Consider the following 14,256-nt stretch of genomic DNA (forward strand, 5'->3'; position numbering starts at 1 on the left):
AGACACACATCAGGCTGCAGTCTAACCACACAGACACACATCAGGCTGCAGTCTAACCACACAGACACACAGTCAGGCTGCAGTCTAACCACACAGACACACATCAGGCTGCAGTCTAACCACACAGACACACATCAGGCTGCAGTCTAACCACACAGACACACATCAGGCTGCAGTCTAACCACACAGACACACATCAGGCTGCAGTCTAACCACACAGACCACATCAGGCTGCAGTCTAACCACACAGACACACATCAGGCTGCAGTCTAACCACACAGACACACATCAGGCTGCAGTCTAACCACACAGACACACATCAGGTGCTCGCTCATTATTCCGTATTTCTGCCGTTGTATGCTCTTTGTTTCTAAATGTATCAATGTATTGTGAACTAAAACAAAATAACATGCAGTAGTTTAATATTTAATTTCACTCATTGCGGGGTGCCGTTTAATCATTTAAATAATAGCCTATTTAAGCTTCTTATAAGTGAAAATGTTTAAAAGAGAAGGGTTTAGAAAAAGTGTCTTTACTATAGGAAATATGCATTCCACAGTTGCCTACAATGATATTCAGGTATTTCTTTTTATATTATTTTTGTTAACGAGAAATGGGCTATTAGAACAGGCCCAGCCGAAATTACATTGGCCCACCCAAAATTGAAATCCTGGCGCCGCGGCAGTTGCAGTTGTATGATACAACTGCAACGAAAGTAACAAAAACAATGTAATATCCTTTTCAGTTTCACAGAACACAAATTGGGTTGTTTACATGATTTTGTTGTGCAATAAAACAACCAGAGAAGCGACCTGCAAGCAAACATCGCGCACCGTGTCCTCATGCTCCTGTTTCACCTGTTTAATACAGGTATCATCACTGCTACTGATTTCGATTGAGCAGGTCACAAAAAGCAAGAAATGACAACGTGAAATAAGACAATTTTTACCTGTAAGAGTTGCTCATCATGTTCTCTGAGGTGCATCAAAAGAAGCAATGCTGCTGCCTTCTTTTCCCTTGTTGTCTCATCATAGTATGCCATTCTGCAGGAACTGAATTGTGATGAATTGTGATTGAAGCTTTGGGAGTTAGCCTTTATATGTCCACGTTACCATGACACAAACTATGTCATGCGATGGGTACACGATGCTCTCACGATGGCCTCACGAAGGGCAAAATAGACACACGAAGTCAACACGAAAATGAACCTTCGCAAGGTCCTTCGGCAAAATCTTTGGCATGTCAAAGATTTTGCCACCGCTCCCGAAGTTGCTGCCGGAGCCTGATAAATTCCACCGGCGGTCATACGATGGCTTAAGATGCCCTCACGAATGCCTTACGAAGGGCAAAATGGACACACGAAGTCAACACGAAAATGAACCTTCACAAGGTCCTTCGGCAATGCTTTGTGATGCCAAAGATGTTGCCACCGCTCCCGAAGTTGCTGCCGGAGCCTGAGAAACTCCACCGGCGGTCATACGATGGCTTAAAGATCAAATGCAAAGCTTTTTGTATAATTGCCAGTACAATCAAAATCATATAGCTACAACACTATCTAAGATTTTGCAGTATTAAAATCGGAGATAATATGAGTCTGGCAATGCGCAATATTAATTTTGTTCAACCCCCAACACCAAGTCCGACGATTTATTTTCTCCGCCGCTCCTCCGCAAGATGGCGGCGCGTGACGTCAGATGTGCCAAACATATTTCCAGCTGGCTTATCAATCACAGCGGCTTCCGCCGATAGTACAACTAGTTTCGTCTATCATCAGTGGCGTTTTTATATGTACAAAAGTGGTGGGGCACACAAAACTTAGATGTCTATATATAAGCTTCTGAGGTTCATGGCTGGTGAGGCTCTGACTCTTCAGGTTTACAAATATTATATTTTGACCTAAATCAAAATATAATATTATTTTCAAAAGCTTTTTTTGTCTGATGCTTCAATTAATTTTAAACAGACAGTTCAACAAAAGGATACCCAAACAATTTAATTTTATCATTTAAATATTGAATTGTTCTCTCTTAGTAAGATCCCATTTTCATGGCGGTGGTAAAATTGCAGTCTTACCTTGACATGAAGATGAAGTCCATTTGCCTATCCTTCTGGACAAAAATCTCTATTACTTTTTTGTAAAAGTCCTCCTTATGTTCTTGTAGTTTCAAAAGTCTATCATAAATCTGATCTAATCAATAGATTTATGATTCGAAAATTATAAAAGTAGGGTAGACATGTGGATATTATCCGGCTGAACAAAACGTGCATTTATCTAACAGGTTTGTTTCCCACAGATCTTATTTGGAGCTATTTTCTAAAATCCTATGGAGAAATATCATTGCTTTTTTGTGGAGGGAAGCCATGCGCAGTTTATTTCCGGGTTGTAGGACGCCTCACTGCAGCTCTCTCTCCTCCTCTTCACACACCACACTTTTCGCGGCACACGTACTTACAGCCAATCAGCTCTGAATGATGTGAGATGACGTATGGTGGGGATGGCAGCTCTATGCCCCTATGGTCATTATTTTTTTGCCACACACATTAAATAGGACAATACTCTGAGCATGCGCAGTGTAGTTTTTACAGTCACCATTGACTTAAACAGGGAGAGGGAGGGGGCAGGATCGGGTTTTGTCCCACATGGCTCTAAACAGCTCAATAGGCACACACTGTAGACACTAATTAGAAGAACACAGACTAAAACAGCAATGTACAGACGAATCAGATGATTAAACATGATCTTAAAATATATTTTATATATTTTTTAATTTATTTTTTGCATTTTTTTGTAATCATTACTTTTAATACTTTCTGCTGACACTAGGTGGGGCTGTGCCCCACCTGCCCCTAATGACCAGTCGCCACTGTCTATCATGTCTGATTCTGAGTAGACTATAGACTAAAAGCTTTAGGAATCCAAACTATAACATATAATAAGTACCCTGTATCAAGATTGATGCAAAACAAGTGAAATTTGACCTTTTTAGAGAGGTTTAGAAAAATAAAGTCCAGGCGCTCTGAGTGAGCCTCTGAATTAGCCCCGAGCGAAAAATGCTCGCAGCGGCTCACAGCGGCTTCCGCCGATAGTACAACTTAGTTTCGTCTATCATGTCTGATTCTGAGTCGGAGGCCACCCAATATCTGGAGTATGTTGTCGACATCCAACCATATCTATACGAGCCTCTGATGTCGAAGAGGAAATACAAGGAAACGTCACCTGATATCACCGATGAAAGTGCTGATGGCGATGATTCAAGTTCGCCATCTGAGGAAGAGGCCGAGGGTGCTGAGAATTGGTGTAGATGTGGAAACTGCCAGACCATGCCTACAAGCCGAGAAAACAAGTGCTGCCACAACTATGGGAAAGTGAAGGAAGAGATGGGAGAAGAAGTCTGCATCACCGACTGTAGGACGTTCGACATTTTCCGTTATGAGTGGAGGAGCGATGAATGAGCTGCAGATAAACTACAATGCTAACAGTGAATTAGCCCCGAGCGAAAAATGCTAACCTATCACTCCTAGCGCCCTTATTACTTATCCTAGCTCCACATCCAACACATTGTTTATGATCGTAAAGACACAGAATCTAACGGTGCCCACCTCTATAAGCAATACAACTGCAATTCCGTTATCTGCGTTATCTGCTGTGCTCCGTGCGTTTTGAAATCTAATCAAAAGTTGTTTACCTCAATTCTTTGGCGTTTCTGCATCGCCCGGCTCTTTCGTTCTTTCAGTGGTTTCTTGTGCTGAAATGTGGAGGGGACGGCTCCGGATTTCAGCCTCCGACGTGCTATTAATGCTTCTCCACCAACAGACTTCATGATAGCAGGATCAACGTCGTATGCATCACGCGCGAAGTGGTCAGAACACAACTTGCTCCATTTTGTCGGTTGCCATCCAACACGATTCACTAAAAAAATCCATTTTTTGCGGATGATTTGGTCTTTGGGAAATGCATGTAAAACTCTCCCAGATCCCGCACCGTTCGTACAACAAAAAGCTCAACAATAACCCATGTTAATTCAGTTTTCTTTTCGAAAAACATGTGACCGAGACTGCCGAGTCGGGATATTTGGTCCAGAGACTGTTTGGCCACTATTACGTCACGCGCGCGGAGGCTGCTGGGAATTACATGTCAGAAATTCAGACGGCTTTGGGTCGAGTTTTGGATCAATAAAAAGCTTTTTTTTGGGTGTATTATCTCGATTTAAATAAAATAAAAAATACAGGCAGTCTTAAAAACAACATTTCTATAAAAATGTAGCATATTTGGAAGCTTTGCATTTGATCTTTAAGATGCCCTCACGAATGGCCCGATGTTGCTACGATCACAGCCGAATTTGAACATTTCCTTTATCGTGTGTCCATCGGGTGTCAATTTCAGGACAGTGTGACAGGGGCTTAAAGGACTCTGGGTGTTTAGATAGTTAACTTTAGTCTAAGTTATCTCAGTGGGTCTCAAACGTTTTGATCACAATTTATGTAAACACATATTTCCAAGGCACTCCTTTATAATTATTGGGATAAACAGGTTTGAAATCATTCCAATGCATACTATAGGACAGTAACCAAACATATCCTTTAAAACTGGAAAGATAAAAAAAAATGCATAAATAAATAAATGTTAAGGTAACATAAGATATGAACAACAAAAATAAAATAAGTTACATTAATTTGTTGTTGGCTATGGTAGGTTATTGGTTATGTTCACATACTTATTTGATTACATCCACTTGTCTAAGATGACAACAGAGACTTTCGACCCAAACCCAGCTGTTGACTTGTGGATGCAAGCAGCTAATCGCAGACTCAACCAGAGAGAAAGTAGTAGGCCTACATCATCAGCTACCATGTCTGACAGAGAGGAAGACAGTGAGGAGAACAGTCAGGAGGGTAGTGATGACAGCTTGTAGGATTACTGGTCGTGCTAATGTTGTCTTGTGTTCACCTCTGCATTTGTGTTCTGTGTTCACCTCTGCATGTGTGTTCTGTGTTCACCTCTGCATGTGTGTTCAGTGCCGTGTGTCTGGCAAATAAAGTCAAGACCCCCTCAAAAGTTACAGTTTATTTCATTTTAAGGATGAGCACCAAGCAACATCTCCAGGTGCTCCTTTGAGAACCAGGGCAAAAAAGTTATGTGCACCCCTGCTTAGTAAGCTGAACATCACCACAATTGTTCTGCATGTATCGGTACTTATTTAATTGTATTAACATGTGAATGATAAGCATTAAGAATAACAACAAATAGCTAATTCTCTTGCAGATTGTCTCGTTTGATTATGAATGTAACGTTTATATAGTGGAACTACACTGTTTTATCAAAACCAAAGTGCCAAGCAGTAACTTGGTATGCATGTATTTCATGTTAGCTTAGCTTCTTAGCTTGAGCTAGCTCTGGAACTTCCAGCTCGGTGGCAGCAGGTACCGCCTCTGCTCTGCCTCTTTGATCTTATTTTGATCAGGCTGGAGCAGGCGGAAGTTAGACTTTGACGTCACTGTTGAGACGTTAGTGGCCGACTCCGCCTACTAAGGGCTTCTCTGCAACTCTGCAGAATCCTATGGGTGACGTCACGGACACTACGTCCATTTATATATACAGTCTATGCTCTCAACATGCCCAGACTTGTAGTGATTTTCTCCTCGTTTAATGCTTTTCGTGAAATGTGCTAACATGACGGCCGTCTTGGTGTGTTGTGCGAGACGGGAGATGTAGTTCATTGAGCGTGTTGAGGTATAACATACAGAGACATGTATATTGTATGACTCCATGTAATACTGTGTACCATATTGTTTATGTAAGTAGCTGTGACTACTACTGTGTTCATTGGATAGCGCTGTAGCACATGATTGTGATGTCACTACCTGGGGTACAAGACCGTTGGAAGTCACGCCCCTTCTCTCTCTGTCCTTAAGTCTCTTGACTTGTGTGCATCTAATAAATAACGCTGTGATGAATGGCTAAACTTGAACTGCTGAGAATATTCACCTTTCTGCTGCAGAGAGACAAAAGGTATGAATCTAAATCTGCTAACAGGTTATGGGCCCAGATACGATGAATTATTCAACAGTTTGAAGCGCACGTGCGATAACGAGGCGAGAAGTTTGCCTGTTAGCACGTTTAGCATAGGAGTAGCTAGTTAGCCATGTGGTAAGCTAATTTAGCATCGGGAGAACCGAGGACCTAAGCTAAGCTACTGAAGCTACAAACGCAAAAGCCATTGCGAATAGAACCACGAGGAAGAGCAAGTGGCCCACGTTTTACGGGAAAGCAGAAGAGTATGAGCTCTGGGAAGAGAGGATGCTGTGTTGCATGCACAGAGTGGGATTGAAGGAGACCATCCTTCGAGCACCCACTGGAGAGCTGACAGCGGCACTGAGGGCTCAAGACGACAAGCTCAATGCTGACGCCTATTGTGAGTTAGCGCCGCTACTCAACAATACCAGTTTAGGCCTGATATTCAGAGACACGAAGGACAAGGAGGAGGTCGAGGACATTAAAAAGTCGCTCGACTTTCTGGCGGAGGACATTTCTGCTGTCAGGTTGCAGCAGAAAAACATTTTGGACCTTGTAAAAAAGAGGTTAAGGATCTGCGGATCCAGAATGCTGAGAAGGACAAGAGGATAACTTACCTGGAGAGCAGAGTGGAGGACCTTGAGCAATATACCAGGATGAACAATGTTATCGTTACCGGGCTCAACATAAAACCCAGGTCATACGCTCGTGCTGTGACCGTTAACAACAGGGGTGAGCCCGGGGAGCTTGATGTCAGCTCCACAGAGCAACAGGTGGCTGCTTTCCTCCAGTCCAAGGGGATCGAACTGGACTGTGAGAACATCGAGGCATGCCACCCCCCTGCCAAGGAGTAACGCTGGCAACAAACCGGCTATTCTCATCAGGTTTGTGAACAGGAAACACAAAACGGCCTTACTCAAACAAGGAAGGAAGCTGAAAGGATCAGATGTCTACATCAACGAGCATCTGACCAAGTACAGCGGCGACATAGCAAGAAAGGCTCGCTTCATGACAAAACAGAGGAAAATTCAGAACACCTGGACAACAAACTGCAAAATATTTATAAAGCTAAACGGAACACCTGAGGAGGCCAAAGTACTGGTATCAGAAACATGGAGGATCTGGATGAATACCAATAATCTTCATGTTCTGGACCACACATAAGGTAACAAGCACTTACACACAACCATGACTCACACTGAATGGAGGCAATCATCTTCAATAGGGGAAAATATTAATATGTCTCAGATGATCAAGGATCAAGACCAACTGTTGCTAAAAACATTTGAATACACTGACTATAAAACAAAAGATCCGGATTATGAAATAGACCCGGACAATAATGTCTTCTCTTCTATCATCAACAACTGCTGTTATTACACTGATCAACAGTACAACCAGAGCATATCATCAGAGGGCAAGCTATCTATTATTCACTTCAACAGCAGAAGCATGTATGCAAACTTTAACCTCATCAAGGAATATTTAAATCAGTTTCAATAAACATTTAGCATTATTGCCATATCTGAAACTTGGATCACGGAGGACAAAGGCATAGACTTTGAGCTGTAGGGCTATGGACTCAGATACATAAATAGACAAAACATGGGTAGCCTTGTATGTGGACAATACTTTACAATTTAAGGTGATGAATTATATGTCAACAGTGATTGATAATGTATTGGAATGTATCACGATTGAAATCTGCAAAGAAAAAACGAAAAATGTAATCATCAGTTGTATATATAGAGCACCCGGCTCTAGTATTGAGATTTTCAAGGACTGGATGGAGGAAATATTCTCAAAAGTGATAAAACAGTTTTAATTTGTGGTGACTTCAATATTGACCTTCTAAATCCAAATAATCACAGCATGACAATGATGAATGTACAGTATGAGTTTATATCCAAAAATTACTAGACCCAACAGAATCACATCACACTGTGCTACTCTCATAGACAATATATTCACAAATGACATAGAAAACAATACAGTAAGTGGACTCTTAATAAATGATATAAGTGACCACCTACCAGGCAGTATTAGCAGTTTATGACAGAAACTAGAGTAATAACATGCCGGAGTTAGATCAGAGGAAGCAATGAACGCTTTAAAAAATGCTTTACTGGCACAAAGATGGGATGATTTATACCAAGAAAACAATATTGACAGTGCATATGATCAATTCCTGAGAATATTTGTATCATTATATAATACATACTGCCCAATTGTCAAATACAGTAGAAAAATGAAATATGCAGAATGTCTATGGATCACAAGGGGTTTACAAAATGCCTGTAAAAAGAAAAATTCATTGTATAGAGATTTCATGCGAAATAAAACAAAAGAGACAGAGATTAGATATCAAAAATATAAAAATAAATTAACAATTATAATAAGGACCTGCAAAAGTGAATACTATCGGAAAATACTAGACAAAAATAAAAACAACATTAAAGGAATATGGAGCATACTGATTATAACAAATGGGTCTAGAAAAAGGACTTCATTGACAGGATAAGGAAAATATGGATGTTGTATCCAACAGTTTCAATGATTTCTTTGTAAATGTTGGACCTGAACATCAGAAAAAAAGCTGGAAAACTTAATAAAACTTAATCCTTTCTCAATGTTCCTCACAGCAGTGCATGAAAGGGAAGTAGTTGATATTGTAACGAAATGTAAAAACAAAAGACGTACCGATTGTGATGACATTGACATGACTATATTAAAAAAGGTTATAGATGTTATTTCAAAACCATTCACACACATATGTAACTTATCAATTCCTATTTATTCTACAAAAAAGAGCAATAAGACTTGTTAAAAATGCTATAGGGATCATACAAACCCATTATTCTTAGAGCTAAAATTATTAAAACGGTCAGATCTTGTTGAATTCTAAATTGTACAAATCATGTTTAAGGCAAAACATTTTCAATTACCTGGGAATATTCAGATATTGTTCAATGAAAGACAAGGTAATTATTATTTACGTGGTTCATTTATATTCACTAATGTTAGGGTGCGCACAACAAAGAGAAGTTTTTCTGTTTCTGTTTGTGGGGTGAAGATCTGGAACAATTTGAGTGAGGAGCTAAAGGAATGTCCAGACATCAAACTATTCAAAAAGAGGTATAAAGACACAATTCTCACAAGGTACAGGGATGAAACTGCTAAACCATAACTGTTTATATTCTTGTTTTGTATTCCATTTATGAATTTGTGTTTGTATGAATTTGTGTATGTACATATGTATATATATAAATATATAGAGACCATTCTCCTAACTTGCCTGTATATATATCCAAATTATTCAAGATTATAAGTATACATTTATATTGTATGTTAACATATTAAGATGTAAAAAAAAAAAAAAAAGGGAGAAGGGGTCGGATTAAATAAGTGTAAACTTCTTCCGACCCCTTTTCGGACGTGTAATTAGCTAAAGCTTTGTTGTTTATTGATATCAGACAATGATACTACAGATTATTCAATTATTAATAAAATATTTCGTTTTGTTATTGCATTCATTTGTATAGTACTGTATCATGTCTGTATCACCTTTTGTTTATTTTCGACGCTCGAAAAAAATAAAAATAAACTAAACTAAACAAAGGCCGAGAAAGTCTCCGAATATCAAGGGAGCACTATATTGGAAAAGGCAGGCCCCGGATCGTCACCTTGTAACCATGACTGCGCTGAAGAAAGCTGATAATGAGACGGTGACAGAGTACATTATCCGAGCTGAGCAGATCATTACGGCACTCAGGAGCGCGGGAGAAGCACAGAGTGAGGGACTAACGGCCCCTACACACGGCGGCGTGCATTGCCGCTTGGCAGTGGGCGTGTCTTGAGCTTGAGGAGTTTACGCGAGCAACAACCAATCACATGAATCTCTCCTGTCAATTGCATAAAAGGTTTTACATGTCACACTTTACATGATGAACATTTATGACATTAATGCCTATGGTGCTATTTTACGCAACATTCCATGTTGGCTAAATACTGTCTATGTCTGCTAGCTGTCCATTCAAACGAAGTACACTGGATATAAACTCCCCAAACAGGCGAACACCTACCAGTTTCACTCACTGTCTCTGCCACCTCCCTCCATGCCTGGCTCTTCCGGTTTGTATCCCGGTAGGTGAACAGGGACTGATCATAAAGCACCGGGTGATTCCCTACCGCTACGATTATTTTCTCCTCCATTTTTTGTTATATGAGGAAATGAACTGCGGTCTGGCTCTCCCAGCATACACGCGGTTTGATTGGCTAGTGCTTGTACTGGTAGATTTGCATAAACGGGATTTGATTGGCTGACGCCTCCATCGAGGCGTCAAAAGTAGAACATTGCTCTACTTTTGCAGCGAGCACCGCGAGAAAAGCTATGCTTTGCTCCCACAATGCAGTTCGGCGAATCATGACGTCACCCCATTCAAAGTGAATGGGCAGAAGCGTTGAAGAGGCAACGCACGCCGCCGTGTGTAGGGGCCGTAAGGATGGCGATGGTTATGCGGGGATTACCCGAAAAATACAAGCCGTTCACACTAATGGTGACACACGGTGACACTGAAGTAACGTTGGGACAGTTCAAGGCGAAGTTGAGGAACTTCGAGGCCTCAGAAGATTCAGCCCCAGCCTCAGACGAGACGAGCGAGAGGGTGCTGAGGGTCCAAGCAGCGACAAAGAGAAAGCCCGCCAAACGATTCATCCCCGATGGCGACAGAGAACGCGTCGGCGCATGTTGGCGATGCGGAGAGAAAGGCCATCGAAAAGATGACTGCAGAAAGAAAGTCTGGTGTAGCTTTTGTAAAAGCAAAGGGCACACAGACAAAGCGTGCACAAAGAAGGACTGCGGTGATGCCGCTCGGTGCGCGTGTAACAGATGTAACCACACCACCGCTTAACCACACCGGTTAGACGCGAGCATGCCAGGTGGTACCGGAGAAGCTGCGGGAGGAGATGACTACACCCTCAAAGTGCGAGCTAAAGAGACCAGCCTACAGAGACAACAACTACAGACCCACAGAAAAGGATTGATCGTGGACACGGGAGCGTCGTCTCACATCATCAACGATGACAACAAATTCAAGATTTTTGACAGCACCTTCAAGGCGGAGAGACACGGCATGGAATTGGCAGACGGGAGGCGTACCTTCGGGGTGGCGCAAGGCAGAGGAGAAGCAGAGATGTGTCTGATAGACAGCGAGGGATGACGGTGTAAAGTGACTCTGAAGAACGCACTATACATCCCATCGTACCCCCAATCAGTAGCGTGGCGTGGGAAAAAAATTAGGGGAAGCCAATAATACGTCCTGTCTTTTGGGTCGGGGGTGTGGTGGTCAATGTGATAACGTAACCAGATGAGTGATTACAGCACCCCGTATCATTTTACACACATTTGTATCAGATGCAGGACTTACACACGCCTGTTATCTAACCGACAGGTCCGCACGCACTCTCCAGCCCAAACTCTAATAAGCATTCATTCACAAACTAAATCAGGAGACCTTTAACGTTTTACGTCCGATTCGCTCCTTTTTTCCTCGCTGTACACAGCTCCAGTTTGGGCATGATGCCTGTCATCAGATTGTATTTGTTGTTGTTGCTGCTGTAGCGGAAGTTTAGTACAATTATTTTTTTGATGAAATACTCCAAATCTCCACCCTCCATAATTGCACTTGCTTCAGTTGCTTGCTACTTTCTAACGGCGGTGAGAGTGACGCTATCTATCGATTAGATTTATGATTCGGAAATTATAAAAGTAGGGTAGACATGTGGATATTATCCGACTGAACAAAACTTGCATTTATCCAACAGGTTCGTTTTCCACTGACCTTATTTCGAGCTATTTTCCTAAATCCTATGGAGATATCTCATTGCTTTTTTGTCGAGGGAAACCGAGCGCAGCTTACTTCCGGATTTTAGGATGCGTCACTGCACCACTATGCGATTTGATTGGATTGTGAGGCAAGGGAAGCCAGCCGCCTCTGACTTCCCTTGGCATGGCCCTGACCAATCACAGGTTGGCAGGGGCATCACGTGAGCCTCATCTGATTGGTCAATCCCTCAATTTTTTTTCACCAAGGGAAGCCAGATTCGGCTGGCCTCCTCTCGCAACAGTGAGTGCAATCTACTGTTTCACCATAACATCTAGAGGGGCGCTGTTTGTTTCACTCTTTGTAAAATACTCAATGAGAATGGGGGAGAGACGGGCCGGCAGCAACACACAGCAAAGGAGAATTATCTAAACAAAACAAAGTGTTTTTATTTATTTATTTAAATTATAACTACAATCCGAAAAAACAGGGGAAGCCTGGCTTCCCTTGGCCTCCGGGAGAAAACGCCACTGCCCCCAATAACTATTTTCCGTGAAGTCTGCTACAGCTAACGGAGCCAAGGTGTTCTTCGATAAAGGTAAAGATGTTCTGATGTTACCGGATGGTACCAGGTTTGACATTTACGTAAGAAAATATACTATTTACAAACAGAGTGTGATGTTGAAGATAAGTGTCATGTCAGCCATGATATCCAAACGTGGCATGAGATTATGGGTCATTGTAATTATGAGGATGTTTTGAAGCTGCAGGATGTAACTGTAGGTATGCATATTAAGGGTACAAAGCGTAAGCCTGATAAAGATTGTACAGTATGCATAGAGGGAAAGTTTACCCAAACGAGAAACAGAGATCCAACCGATAAAGCAAACACACCACTTGAGTTGGTGAACACCGATCTAGCGGGTCCAGTTAACAACGAGTCCATAAATGGCTTCAGGTATATGCAGTCATTTACAGATGTGTGTACAGGGGCAGTGTTTTTTTTTTCTTCCTGAAAGCGAAGAGTGACGCAGTTCAAGCCACTGAGAAGTATCTGGCAGATGTTGCTCCTAGGGATGTAACGATATATCGAATATCGCAATATTGCGGTAAATAGATGTCTCAATACCGTCGTGAGACTGACAAAATCTACCGCGATTTTTTTTTTTTTTTTTTATATATATATATTTTTTTAAACCTTTATTTAACCAGATGGTCCCATTGAGATCATCAATCTCTTTTTCAAGGGAGACCTGTCCAACATGGCAACAAGTAGGTTACAACATGAACATAAAACAACAGATAACACAAAAGGACATCATATTTACAGGGTTACATGTACATACCTAGAGACATAGACAAGTACCAACAGTATATGTATATCTCGCCCTGTCAATAAGCCTCACCTTCTTGGCAAAAACTGTATTGTTTTTGAAGTGGTGGAGAGACAATGCACAGTTTTACCCACTGCTGTCACCCATGGCCAAAGCATATCTCTCTGTCCCAGCAACATCAGTACCAAGTAGTGGTGCACGAGAATTATCGGCCCGATAATTATCGGTCTGATATTAGGAATTATGACGTCATCCCGATAAACCCGATAAAAGTATTAATAGCCCCGATAATATACAATATATTTTTTGGGTAAAAAAAAGCAAAAAATACTGCGGTGTGGGTGGATTGGGATGAGGGGCGCTTGTTTTTCCCTCGGCTCCTCCCGTTTTGCCAGTACTGTGGTATTAGTGGTTTAGGAAGAGGGGAGTTTTTCACAAATCCAGCGCTCCCTAACTCATGCCTGGCTGTGACGTAAATGGTGTGCGGCCGTGAAGCCAGGACAGTAAACAAACATGTCGTCGGTAGTATGGGACTATTTCAAAGTTTCAGAGTTAGATAGTTCGCTTGCTATTTGTATTAACAAATGCAATGCAGAAGTTCCACGAGGAGGGAAAAAGGCAACGAGCTATAATACTGCCAACCTGATTAGTCACCTGAAACATCGCCACGATGGTGTGTTAAAAGCGTACGAAGACGCCTGCGCTGCTAAACTAGCGGCGAATCCAAAGCCAGCTGCAAAGGCACCGGGGCTTTTACCTATCGACGAGGCTTTTGAAAAAGGAAAGAAGTTTGCCAGAGACGACCCCAGGGTTAGTTTTGTTCATAGTAGTAATGCTCATGTCATTTGCTCACTACTAGTCTTTTTTTTACCACCAGGTGTGCAAAAACTACAGGTGTATATATATATATTATATTATTATCGGTTTTCGGTATCGGTCTTGAGAAGCAGGAAGTTATAGGTATCGGTATCGGTTTCAAAAAAACAATATCGTGCATCCCTAGTACCAAGCAAGAGAGTTTTTACCGCAGCAGGGGATATTGTAAACTCCCAAACATTCCAGCTTCTACCTGGAAATGTGGACATAT

General features: G+C 41.7%; 2 protein-coding genes across 3 annotated transcripts in view; one reads left to right on the forward strand and one right to left on the reverse strand.

The window, feature by feature from the left end:
• The window catches only part of LOC117550427, a 9,926-nt gene extending 3,081 nt beyond the window's left edge, over positions 1-6,845 (reverse strand). The window contains exon 1 of the mRNA XM_034222864.1: positions 6,631-6,845. The gene's annotated coding sequence lies outside the window, so the exon portion shown is untranslated. The remainder of the gene's footprint in view (positions 1-6,630) is intronic.
• LOC117550421 overlaps positions 5,905-14,256 on the forward strand; it is a 56,457-nt gene continuing 48,105 nt past the window's right edge. For both annotated transcript variants that reach the window (XR_004569642.1, XM_034222851.1), the window contains exon 1: positions 5,905-7,178. The gene's annotated coding sequence lies outside the window, so the exon portion shown is untranslated. The remainder of the gene's footprint in view (positions 7,179-14,256) is intronic.

Source organism: Gymnodraco acuticeps, unplaced genomic scaffold (genome assembly GCF_902827175.1).
Source record: "Gymnodraco acuticeps unplaced genomic scaffold, fGymAcu1.1, whole genome shotgun sequence".
NCBI lineage: Eukaryota > Metazoa > Chordata > Actinopteri > Perciformes > Bathydraconidae > Gymnodraco > Gymnodraco acuticeps.